The sequence below is a fragment of the Schistocerca americana genome, chromosome 2 (assembly GCF_021461395.2).
Source record: "Schistocerca americana isolate TAMUIC-IGC-003095 chromosome 2, iqSchAmer2.1, whole genome shotgun sequence".
In the NCBI taxonomy this organism is placed as follows: domain Eukaryota; kingdom Metazoa; phylum Arthropoda; class Insecta; order Orthoptera; family Acrididae; genus Schistocerca; species Schistocerca americana.
In genome coordinates, this window is record NC_060120.1 from 251,894,596 (window position 1) to 251,906,724 (window position 12,129).

At 45.0% G+C, this 12,129-nt stretch overlaps 1 protein-coding gene across 2 annotated transcripts in view; it reads right to left on the minus strand.

Moving 5' to 3' along the window:
- Positions 1–12,129, minus strand: part of LOC124593696 (nascent polypeptide-associated complex subunit alpha, muscle-specific form-like) — a 338,173-nt gene that overhangs the window by 299,069 nt on the left and 26,975 nt on the right. The window lies entirely within an intron of this gene.

Below are 12,129 nucleotides of genomic sequence, written 5' to 3' on the forward strand. Positions count from 1 at the left end.
ATGATATGGGTCCGTAATTTAGTGGATTACTCCAACTACCTTTCTTTCAATATTGATGTGACTTCTGCAACTTTCCAGTCTTTGAGTACGCATCTTTCCTCTAGTGGGCGGTTGTATGTGATTATTAAGTTACGCTATTGTATCAGCATACTCCAAAAGAAACTAATTGGGATACAGTTTGGACCGGAAGACTTGCTTTCATGAAGTGATTTAAGCCACTTCACTACTCTGGGGATATCTACTTCTAAATTACTCATGTTAGTGGCTGTTCTTGATTCGAATTCTGGAATATTTACTTCATCTTCTCTGGTGAAGGTATTTCGGAAGCCTGTGTTTAGTAACTCTGCTTTGGCAGGACTGTCGTCGATAGTATTTCTTTTACTATCGCGCAGAGAAGGCATTGATTGTATCTTGCTGCTAGTGTACTTTACACATGACCAGAATCTCTTTCCGTTGCGGAAACTATTGTAAGCATCTAGCATTGAAGTCTACGCTAAATTTCATGCTTATGTAAAAGACCGCCAAACTTGGAGATTTTGTGTTTGTTTAAATTTAGTATGCTTCTTTATTGTTTGTGCAACAGTGTTCTGGCCCGTTTTGTGTACATTGGGGAATCAGCTCTGTCGTTTGTTAATTTGTTTGGTATAAATCTCTGAAATTCTGTAGATACTATTTCTTTGAATTCAATCCATATCTGGTCTACACTTACGGTTACATTGTTAATTTTGAAGGTGTGGAGACTGTCCGGAAGGCATCAAGCAGATTTTTATTTGCTTTTTGAACAGGTACATTTGTCGTTTATTTTTGGTGGATTTAGGGGTTACAATATTCAATCTTGCTACAACAAACCTGTGTTCCCTAAATCCTGTATTCGTTTTGATGTTCGTTATTAGCACAGGATTATTTGTTGTTAAGAGGTCACGTGTGTTTCCACAAGTTTGCTATTCGTGTAGGCTCGTGAACTTACTGCTCGAAATAATTCTCAAAAAATGTATTTAGCACAATTTTGGATGATGTTTTATGCATACCTGCGGATTTAAACACGTATTTTCGCCTACATATCGAGGGTAAATTAAAGTCACCATCTTAATAATTGTATGAGTCAGATACGTGTTTGACGTTAAACTCAAATTTTCTTTGAACCTTTCAGCAATTGTATCATCTGAATTGCGCCGTAGGTAAAAGGATCCAATATTATTTTATTCTGGTTGCCAAAAATGATCTCTGCCTATACTAACTCAAAGGAACTATCTACTTCAATTTCGCCGTAATATAAACTACTTCTCACAGCAACAAACATGGAACCGCCGACTGTGTTTAAACTACCATTTCGGAACACCGTTAGGTTCTATACAAAAATTTCGGCTGAACATATCTCTGGCTTTGGCCAACTTTCAGTGCCTATAACGATTTGAGCATAAGTGCTTTCTATTAGCACTTGGAGCGCTGGTACTTCAACACAGTTACGACACGTTACAACTGTTATACTGATGGTTCCTGTAGCTATGTTGTTCTTGTGTTCGACCTGCACCCTTTGAGAGTGAAGCCCTTTGTGTTTCCCTGAGACCCTCTAACCTAAAAAACCACCCAGTCCACGCCACACAGACCCTGCTACCTGTGTAGCTCCCTTCTGCATGTAGTGGACTCCTGACCTATTCAGCAGGACCCGAAACCTATCCACAGTACGACGAAAATCGAGGAATCTGCAGCCTACACGGTCACAGAACTGTCTGAGCCTCAGATTCAGACCCTCCGACGGGTTCTATACCAGAGGTCTGCAATCAGTCCTGTTAACTATGCTGCAAATGGTGAGCACTGCTTTTATCTCACGAGCAAGACTGGCTGCCTTTACCACTTCCATTAGCTGCACAAAACCTGAGAGAATCTCTTCCAATCCAAAACGCCACACATCATTGCTACCGATGTTAGCCACCACCTGCAGTTGGCTGCACCCTGTGCTATTCATGACGTTTGAAAGGACCTGTTCCACATCTGGAATGACTCCACTCAGTGTGCATACATAGTGCACATTGGCTTTCTTCCTCTTCGTGGCAGCCATGTCCCTGAGGGGAGCCATACCGCACCTAACATTGGAGCTCCCAGCTACTAATAATCGCACCCTCTATGACTGTCCAGGTCTTGCAGGCTAAGAAGTTTCCGTCTGAAACAGGGCTAGCGACTGCATCTGGCTGAGGGACAGTGTCAATCAGAGACAGCACCTGAAACCTGTTTGTCAGACTAATGGGCGAGGCCTTATGTGCGGCGTCCTGGGATGTCCTTTGCCACCTACCATGCCTTGAGGCGACCTCCCACTCGACCACAGGTGAAAGATTGAGGTCAGTGTGAGCAGTACCTGGGCTCGCTACCGGTGTGGACGGATTGGCAGACTCAGACATACTGGACGTCTGTTGGATCCCCACGGTCAGCTCACAACAGTGATGCCCATCCACTGCAGCTTCAAGCTGTGTAACTGAAGACATCACAGCCTGGGGGCTGAGAGTGAAGTATCACCACCTCGGCTCACATCCACAGACAGCAATCACAGTCCCTATCCATACTAAAGACCATGGAAAGCTACACTACACTGACAAACAAGGACTACTGACACACGCTATGTAACTCTCCTGTAGACACAGAGGAAAACACAAGAACTGTGTCTAAATGCCCAAAAACTGAACTGGTAAAGCTCTCAGGCGGGACTAAATAATTTGCTCCTGATTAGCAACTTGCAACAGGTCAAAAAATTAGTTAGCTTTCTGAAGCAATGAAAACGTGATAACTGTGTCATTAAATATTAAATTAACAAGTAGAAACACTGAAACTAAACTACTAAAGCACAAGATGAAACTATGCAATTTGCTCCTTGTTAGTAACTCATAAAATGTCACAAAATCAGATACTTCATTGTTGCTGCCTGTGTCTCAGTTGGCTGCTGCTGCCTGACTTCATGTACAGAAAGGGCAAGCTGAGTTTCACATGAGCGGTGCTTTCAAAAACCATGCCAATTTGTGGACATAAGCTTCTCAGTCTCAAGAAAATTTATTACATCTCAACTGCACATACATTCAAGGATTCTGCAGCAAACCAAATGTTAGCAGTATTGGCTTACAATTTTGCCCTTCTTATATACAATAGTCACCTGCACTTTCTTCCAGTCACTTGGGACTTTGTGCTATGCGAGAGATTTGTGATAAATGCACATTAGGTAAGGGGGCAATGTCGTAGGGCACCCTCTGAAAAACTGAATTGGCATTGCACCTGGTGGCTTACTGGTTTCCAAAACTGCTATTTGTCTACACCAGGGATGCTTATTCATTACTATTTCGCCCATATGGGAGTCTGTTTGATGGTCAAACTATGGTATGTTTGTACAATTCTGTTAAATCTTCAAATGTAACACATATATTTCGGACAACACAACAACACATATAAGTCACTGAGTAAGTGGACCTGTGAACAAGTCGGCATCCGATTAAACACTGAGTCTCAGTCTAGCGGCCGCTGCTCGGCTGGCCACTTAGGTGGCGCAGCTGCTGCATGGCTGGCAGACAGCGCCACACGTAGAGGACGTGCGTAATTGCACGGCGGCACTTTGAATAACCGGCGAGTCACAACACTTTTCCCCCCTTTGAAATGGTTGCACTGGTCTTGATGGAGGTGTCCTGGAGATGGCTAACGTCCATAGGCGTTGTTTGACTCGCCGTAAAGTCTCGAGGAGGAGGCTTCCCGTACGGACGGAAGTTTCCCCGATGACAACGGGTCGAGATGACAGGAGACGTAGGGGTCGAATCTGCTGGGGCCCCATGCACCAATCTGCCTGTTGTGGCAGTCCAGTTGATATGACAGGAGACATGGGCGATGTGTCGGCGTCCGTTGGAGGAGGAGGCGAGTAGATGTACTCCGACAGAGGATGGTCCTCTGGTCCTGCATGGGCACGTCTCCTGGTGGCGTCCGTTATGGTGCTGGCATCGCGATGACGGTGAGAGGGCTGCGTTGTGAGTATTGAGAGATGCCAAGATCCCGAGCATCAGGTTGAGCCAAAGGTGGTGTAGCGGCATTTGGAACAGGCGTTGCTGGCACCCGAGGCCGAAGCTGGTCCGAATGACGCACTGCAAAACCCGTGTGCGTCTGGATTTCGTACAGGCGTCTGCCACGGTGTCGTAAGATGCGGCCCGGGCTCCATTTTGGCCGCCTGCCATATCCCCGTACCCAGACGAGGTCGTCGGCGGTGAACTGGCCAAGTGAAGGCACCCGCGGCCGTGAGGTGGGAGGCTGCAGAAGATGAAGTAGCGTGCGGGGCTGTCGACCATGTAAGAGCTCAGCCGGGCTGTGATCGCCCATGGGGGTGAAACGGTAAGACGCCAGGAACTGGAGAAGTGCATCATCAGTAGCAGAAGAAGTCAGAAGTTTCCGCATCTGAGCCTTAAATGTGCGGACCAGTCGTTCAGCCTCACCGTTGGATTGTGGATGGAACGGCGGGGCCGTGACATGCGTAACGCCGTGACGAGCACAAAAATCCACAAAGTCGGAAGAGGCAAATTGCGGACCATTATCAGTAACAAGAGTAGAGGGGAGGCCTTCCAAAGAAAAAATGCGGGCGAGAGCACTGGTGGTTGCCGCGGTGGTAGGTGACGTGCAACGGACAATGAAAGGAAAGTGAGAGTAGGCGTCAATTACGAGGAGCCAATAAGTACCTAAAAAGGGTCCCGCAAAGTCAACATGAATGCGCTCCCAGGGCTTCTCAGGCGAAGGCCACGGTGACAAAGATGACTGCAGGGCAGCGACCTGTGACGCACAAGGGCCGCAGGCAGCGACCATGTGTGCGATTTCAGAGTCGATGTCAGGCCAGTACACATGACGGCGCGCCAGAGATTTTGTGCGAGACACACCCCAGTGCCCCTGGTGAAGGAGGCGCAAGACCGAAGCACGCAAAGACGCAGGTACCACAACACGCGGCGAAGCATTGTCAGTGGAGAGGAGGATAACACCATCCCTAGCCGTGAGGCGGTAGCGCAAAGTGTAGTAGTTCCGCAACGGATCAGAAGTCTTAGCGGGCAGGCGATCTGGCCAACCCTTCTGAATACAGCGTAAAACCCGGGATAGGGTAGGGTCCGAACCCGTAGCAGCCGCCAGCCTGTCCCCAGTGATGGGGAACCCGTCCACAACCCGCTGCTCGGCAACATCCAGGTGGAAACACAAAAGTTCGTCCCTATCGAATGCCTGATCAGGACCCATGGGAAGGCGAGACAAAGCATCAGCATTCGCATGTTGAGCCGTTGGCCGGAAATGAATCTCATAATTGAAACGGGACAATTAAAGAGCCCAACGCTGGAGGCGGTGTGCAGCCTTGTCGGGAAGTGACGTTGATGGATGAAACAAGGAAACAACTGGTTTGTGATCCGTAACAAAATGAAATTTTGAGCCATAGAGAAAAACACCAAACTTATGAAGAGCATAAATGATGGCCAAAGCTTCTTTCTCAATTTGAGAATACTTTTGTTGGGCATCTGTGAGCATTTTGGAGGCATAAGCGATGGGTTGTTCCGAACCGTCAGAAAAACAGTGCGCAAGGACTGCACCGACCCCGTATTGAGAGGCATCTGTGGCAAGAACAAGATGTTGGCCAGGTCGATAAGTAGCCAGGCACGGGGCCCGTTTCAGCATAGTCTTTAATTTCCGGAAAGTCGCGTCACATGACGCGGACCAGTGAAAAGGCACGTTTTTATGCAACAGACGATGCAACGGCTGAGCCACCGACGCCGCAGATGGTAAAAACTTGTGATAGTATGCTATTTTCCCCAAGAAGGCCTGCAGTTCCTTAACAGATGTAGGGCGAGGAAGGGCATCGATCGCAGCAACAGTGTGTTGAAGCGGACGAATACCATCCCGAGAGAGTTGAAACCCCAAGTACGTGATAGATGCCTGAAAAAATTGTGATTTCTGAAGATTACACTTAAGACCGGCAGTCTGTAAGACATTAAAAAGTGTGCGGAGATTTTGAAGATGTTCTTCAGTGGTGGAGCCAGTGACAACTATGTCGTCCACGTAATTGATACACCCCGGGACAGGGAGCAATAATTGTTCCAAGAATCGCTGAAAAAGAGCAGGGGCGCTAGCAACCCCGAATGGCAAGCGTTGGTATTGATAGAGGCCGAAAGGCGTGTTAAGGACCAGAAACTGCCGGGAAGCGGCGTCGAGAGGAAGTTGATGATAAGCTTCCGACAGGTCAATTTTAGAAAAATATGTCCTCCAGCGAGTTTAGTGAACAGTTCTTCAGGACGGGGCATAGAGTAAGTGTCGATGAGGCATTGAGCATTTACAGTGGCTTTGAAATCGCCACAGAGACGAATATCACCATTGGGCTTAGCAACTACAACGACAGTAGAGGACCACTCACTGGAAGTGACAGGAAGAAAGACCCCTGAAGCAGTGAGACGATCCAACTCCCGTTTTACCCGATCACGAAGGGCCACAGGATTGGGCCGAGCCCGAAAAAACTTAGACCGAGCAGCAGGTTTGAGCGTGATATGAGCTTCAAAGTCGTTTGCACGGCCTAACCCAGGAGAAAAAAGGGACGAAAATGTCGTCGACAAGGAATCCAGTTGAGCATAAGGAATAGCGTCAGAGACAATATTGACAGAGTCATCTATGGAGAACCCAAAAACGCGAAAGGCATCGAAACCAAAAAGATTTTCTGCGTTGCTCTGGTCGACCACAAATATGGGGACAGTGCGAACGACGGATTTGTAAGATACCTCAGCATTAAACTGTCCCAAGAGAGAAATCTTCTGATAAATTGTACGTCCGTAATCGCCGAGTGACAGGGGACAGGAGTGGAGAACCCAGCTGAAGATACGTCTGAGAATTAATTATAGTGGCAGCAGAACCGGTATCCACTTGCATGCGAACATCCCGACCAAGGATTTGGACAGTGAGGAATAACTTCCCTGAAAGGGAAGAAGTGCAATTGACAGACAACACAGAATCAGAATCAGCGTCATGTTCATGAACATCGTGTATGCGGTCGGATTTACAAACGGAAGACACATGACCTTTCTTTTTGCAATTGTGACACACAGCCCAACGTTGGGGACAATCCTCACGTGAATGTTTCGTAAAACACCGCGGACATGAAGGAAGTTGCCGGGGGTTTTGCTGCAGTTCCTTAGCAGGTTGTTTACGGCTAGGCCGAGGCTGCGCGTGGGAGTGCACTGTGGCCAAGTCGGCTGGCGGGGACGCGCTGCACGCGTCGTCAACAGCGCACAGAGGTTGTATTTCCCCGACGTCACCCCACGCTTCTATTTGCGCCCCAGCGGCGCGAGAAATTTCAAATGACTGCGCAATGGAGAGAACTTCATCTAGAGTCGGATTCGCCAACTGAAGGGCACGTTGCCGAACTTCTTTGTCGGGCGCCGACCGGATAATAGCATCCCGTACCATGGAATCGGCATAGGATTCTTTGTGAACGTCAGTAACAAATTGACACTTTCGACTGAGGCCGTGAAGTTCAGCAGCCCAAGCGCGATAGGACTGATTTGGTTGTTTTTGACAACAATAAAAGGCAACACGAGAGGCTACCACATGCGTTTGCTTTTGAAAATAGACAGACAGAAGGGAGCACATTTCAGCAAAGGACAAAGACGCAGGACCCTTCAAAGGAGCCAATTGCGACAACAACCGATACATTTGAGGTGAAATCCAGGAAAGGAGCAGAGGCTTACATGGTTGTTCGTCCGTGACATGAAATGCCAAGAAGTGCTGTTGAAGACGTTTTTCATAATCAGACCAGTCTTCCGCCGTCTCGTCGTAAGGTGGAAAAGGAGGTACAGCCAACGACGAGAAACGCCCCGCATTTGACGCCGCGACGAAATCGCAAATCGCCGCTGTTAGAAGCGTTTGCTGTTCAAGGAGATTTTGCAAGAGCTGCTCGACAGTAGCCATGGAACCCTGTGAGTCAATGGTGAAAAGGAAAAATCCACTACCTCGTCGCCAATTGTTAAATCTTCAAATTTAACACATATATTTCGGACAACACAACAACACATATAAGTCACTGAGTAAGTGGACCTGTGAACAAGTCGGCATTCGATTAAACACTGAGTCACAGTCTAGCGGCCGCTGCTCGGCTGGCCGCTTAAGTTACGTTGTGCAAGACGCGACAGTTGGCTGCGACTGCGACGCTGCCCCCCCCTCTTTTCCCACCCTGGCAGACGGCGACACGGCCGCAACACGACTGGAGTCGTCGCTGTTTCCCAAGCTCCGGTCGGCGGCGGCGGATTCAAATACATAAGAAATATAAGAATTCCGATTTTCTTGCTGTAAAAAATACTGTATGTTAATGCAACAATGTTACATCGGCTCCCAGAGTTAGTTTTTCGATATAGATTCTCCTTTTACTTTAAAAAATTGAAAAGTATCTCTTCCGGTTTTGCGTGTTTTTTTCGCTGTATATTACTTCTCTATCAATTGTGAGGAAAGTAAAAGGCACAAAAAATTGATGTTTGCGTATCTTACAGTTTCACATCACAGCTTGATAATGAGGTGTCTATTTTTTGGATTTCGTCACAGTTATTCCGATACTTAATTTACAAGTAACCTACTGCATAAAATTTGAATTGTGTACAGTGAAAAATGTGGTCGCTGGCTGCTTTACGTATGGTTCACGTTAGGTCATACATCGTTGCCGATGCAAAGAAGCTAACATATCGAAATTATTTTTAAAGTTGAGATCAGAATGATATCGATCTCCGTTTCCGAGATTTGGGCTCATATCTCCGGGAGCGTCGCGACTAGGCGCCAGTTCTGTCGACGCGCAACAAGAATCGTGTGGTCATCACACGATAGAGAATGCATTTGTTTTGTTTCGCTGACACATTTGGACCTAATGAAACCATTTTATGTCATATTCCTCCGGTATGAGTTACTAATATTTCTCCATATGCTCTTGACAATTTCATTTAAAATGCCACGAAATGGAGGTTTCTTAAAGCCAAGTGATCAAGCAGAACCCATTTTCTTGGTTTTGCTGAGGCATCTGAACCTGTTCCAAGCTTTCTTTTTCGTTTATTTCTCTGATACGAGCCCCGAATATTCCTCCATCTGTTTTTGCACATTTCACCTAAAATTCCAATGAAAGATGAGTTTATTAACAATAAGCGCACGATAGCGTCATTGCATTGTTTCAAGTTCTTGACAACAAGATAGGGTTACACCTTAAACATCTCTAGAATTTTGATTCTGAACGTCTACAGCATACACTGGCAGAAATGTGGAAGAAATAATGTCCGTGCTTGTTCACAAAATTTCCCCAAATTATACTTGTCAGTTACTCCCATGCAGAAACTTTTGGAACAAGCTAAGGCAACTTTCATAGCCGACTGACACTTTATTCCCATCCAAATGAACTTCCATATTCTTATATTCTCACAGCATACATCGTTATGGATGACATCAACATTTAATATTGCCAAGCTGCACTCAAAAGATGACTCCAGGATTTACAAAAGACGAATTTCAATTGTGAACTGTGTCAGACCAGAAGGGCCTTGTAAAACAGTAGTGCACTTTTGGCACAAGTTTTTTGAGCACCATCTTCTACCAATGAATTGAAGTGAATGTGACAAATTACATACTGCAGCATACTGTTTGCGCAATCTGTTGAGAAACGTCTTCCTCAAAAACGAACATCTATTGATTACAGAAAGCTGTACAACAATCTGGTGGTGGTTTTTCACAACTAGAAGGTATCATCAAGACACCAATCTACCGTTTACTTTCAAAGTGAAGGTATTGTAAAATGTAACTTTCTCGTTGTACTTTACATTGTTCATTTTATAATGTACTTGCCGTTTTCAATTTTAATCGTCACAAAAAAGAGTAATGCGAAAATTGACCTTCAAGTTCATTTTCATCATTCTAATTCTACATCTGCATGGATTAGACTGATTTTCATAACAGGCCTGAAAAATTTGCATTAATGGGAAAATATATATTTCACTCACCTGCCAGTTTCAACTGTGCACCAATTTCTTCCCAAATTCTGTCTCTGAACATAGTGTCTCTATATTTAGGGTTCTTCAAATCGTAAAGGCAAGGATGTTGCGAGACCATCTCACAGAGCATCACATCCTGTGAGTGGCTCATTTCAGTTTTCCTTGACTGGCTCGACATCTTTCTGGCAGCCGTACGTCTTTGTGTCGTCCGACTTCCGTCGCAACACTGCTCACTGGTGCAGTCAACGAGTTAAAATTTCATAGAGTGGCTGAGATACTAGTTACAGCGCTCCTAGCGGCAACCAACGCTAACTCGGCCGCCATGTTCTCCTTAGTCAAAACATTCGGAAAGCAGTACTGTTGTTTGTGTTGGAAGTGTGTCAGCTGTTGTGATATTACTGCAATATTTAACTTTTCTAGTTGACTTTTTTGTTACAAAATATAAAGTCAACATGCCTGCAGTGTGTTCAGCGTTCAACTGCACAAATCGCAGCGATAAAACAACAAATATTTCATATTATAGGTAAGTATATTAATACCGAAATACGACACACGTTTTTTAATGTTTAGTAAAGAGTCTTTTGCATTGGAACTGTAATTATGCTTAAGACAAATGCAGGAAGTAATTTATTTATCGTTGATTACAGATTTCCTTTAAAAGATAAGGAAATTACAAAAAGATGGGTTATAAATATGAAGCGAGAAAACTGGTTTCCTACTACAGCCAGTTACCTCTGTTCAGCTCATTTTGAAGAGAAATATATGTACCACACAAATGTCCAGAGGCGCCTTTTGTCAAAACCAGTACCTACTATCTTTAACTTTCCACCACATTTACAAAAGCAAGATAAAGTATTACGACCACAACCCAGAAAGCGATCTTTCGACAATTTGCAAGATAGTGCTATTACAGTGACATCATTAGGACAACGTAAGTCAATAATTTAATTTTACTCCGTGTTCTTATTACTTTGAGTTACATACTTTCTATTATAATCTTATGGTGTAACTCTGTTATAAACTTATGATGTAACTACATTCTTTCAGTGCCTGTCGGACACACATCTGTTTCTGCTGACCACAATTACTGTCTACCAAGCCCTAAGAAGTTGAAAACACAATATAACAGAGTACAAGCAGAGAATGTGCGACTAAAGAAGCGGATAAAGCAAATGAAGCAACTTAGTGTACGACACAAAAGAAGAATAGTGCAGTTACAGACTTTAGTTGCTGGTTTGAGAAGAAGGCTGTGTAGTTCAGTTTCTGATATGTTAAACAGTGAACATGTAGTTGGTTTGTTGAAGGAGCTATTGGAACTTCAGTGCAGTGCTAAAGTATGCCATTATTCTCAGCAAATAAGGAAATTTGCCCTGACCGTGCACTTTTATTCTGCCAAGGCATACAGCTACTTACGAAAATTTGTGAAATTACCCCACCCAAGAATGCTTCGACTTTGTTATTGAATTACTATGCTTGTGTTAACTACTTGTAACACATATTTCAAATAAATTCTCGTTCACAGTGTACTGGTTTTTGAGGCTTTGCCTGTTTACTTTGAAATAGCGACAAAAATATCGCATTTCTGCGCCCGTTACTGTTTATAATAGTTAACCACAGCACGTTTAGAAGTTTCACCGTAATATTCTGGTGGTACCTGCTCTAATTGCATTAATTTATGGGCAACAAGTAACGTTATAGTGGATGGACAGATTTATTTGAGTTGTCTTGTAGTGTTATCTACATCGAAAAGTTTAGCCATATTTCGACAAAAACATCCCTTTTTGCTGTCAGTGTACACTGAAATCACTGCTGTCTATTGCTTGTTTTAGAAAAAATAAAGCTAGTATGGGCTATTTCAAGTAAGTGAAACGCAGTTACAAGGGGGCTGGACACAGCAGACGAATGCCTTGACTAAAGAAAACATGGCGGCCAGAACTTCAATTTGCTTCAAACATGGCGGACCTATAGCCACTCTATGAAATTTTAACTCGTTGGGTGCAGTGCTGCGGCAGCTGCCGCAACAGTCACGCGTCGCATCCCAAACTCGAACTGCGCATGCGCCAGCAGGCAACTTCTGACGTCACGTTGTCCGCTGGCGCATGCGCAGTTCGAGTTTGGGATGCGACGCGCGACTGTT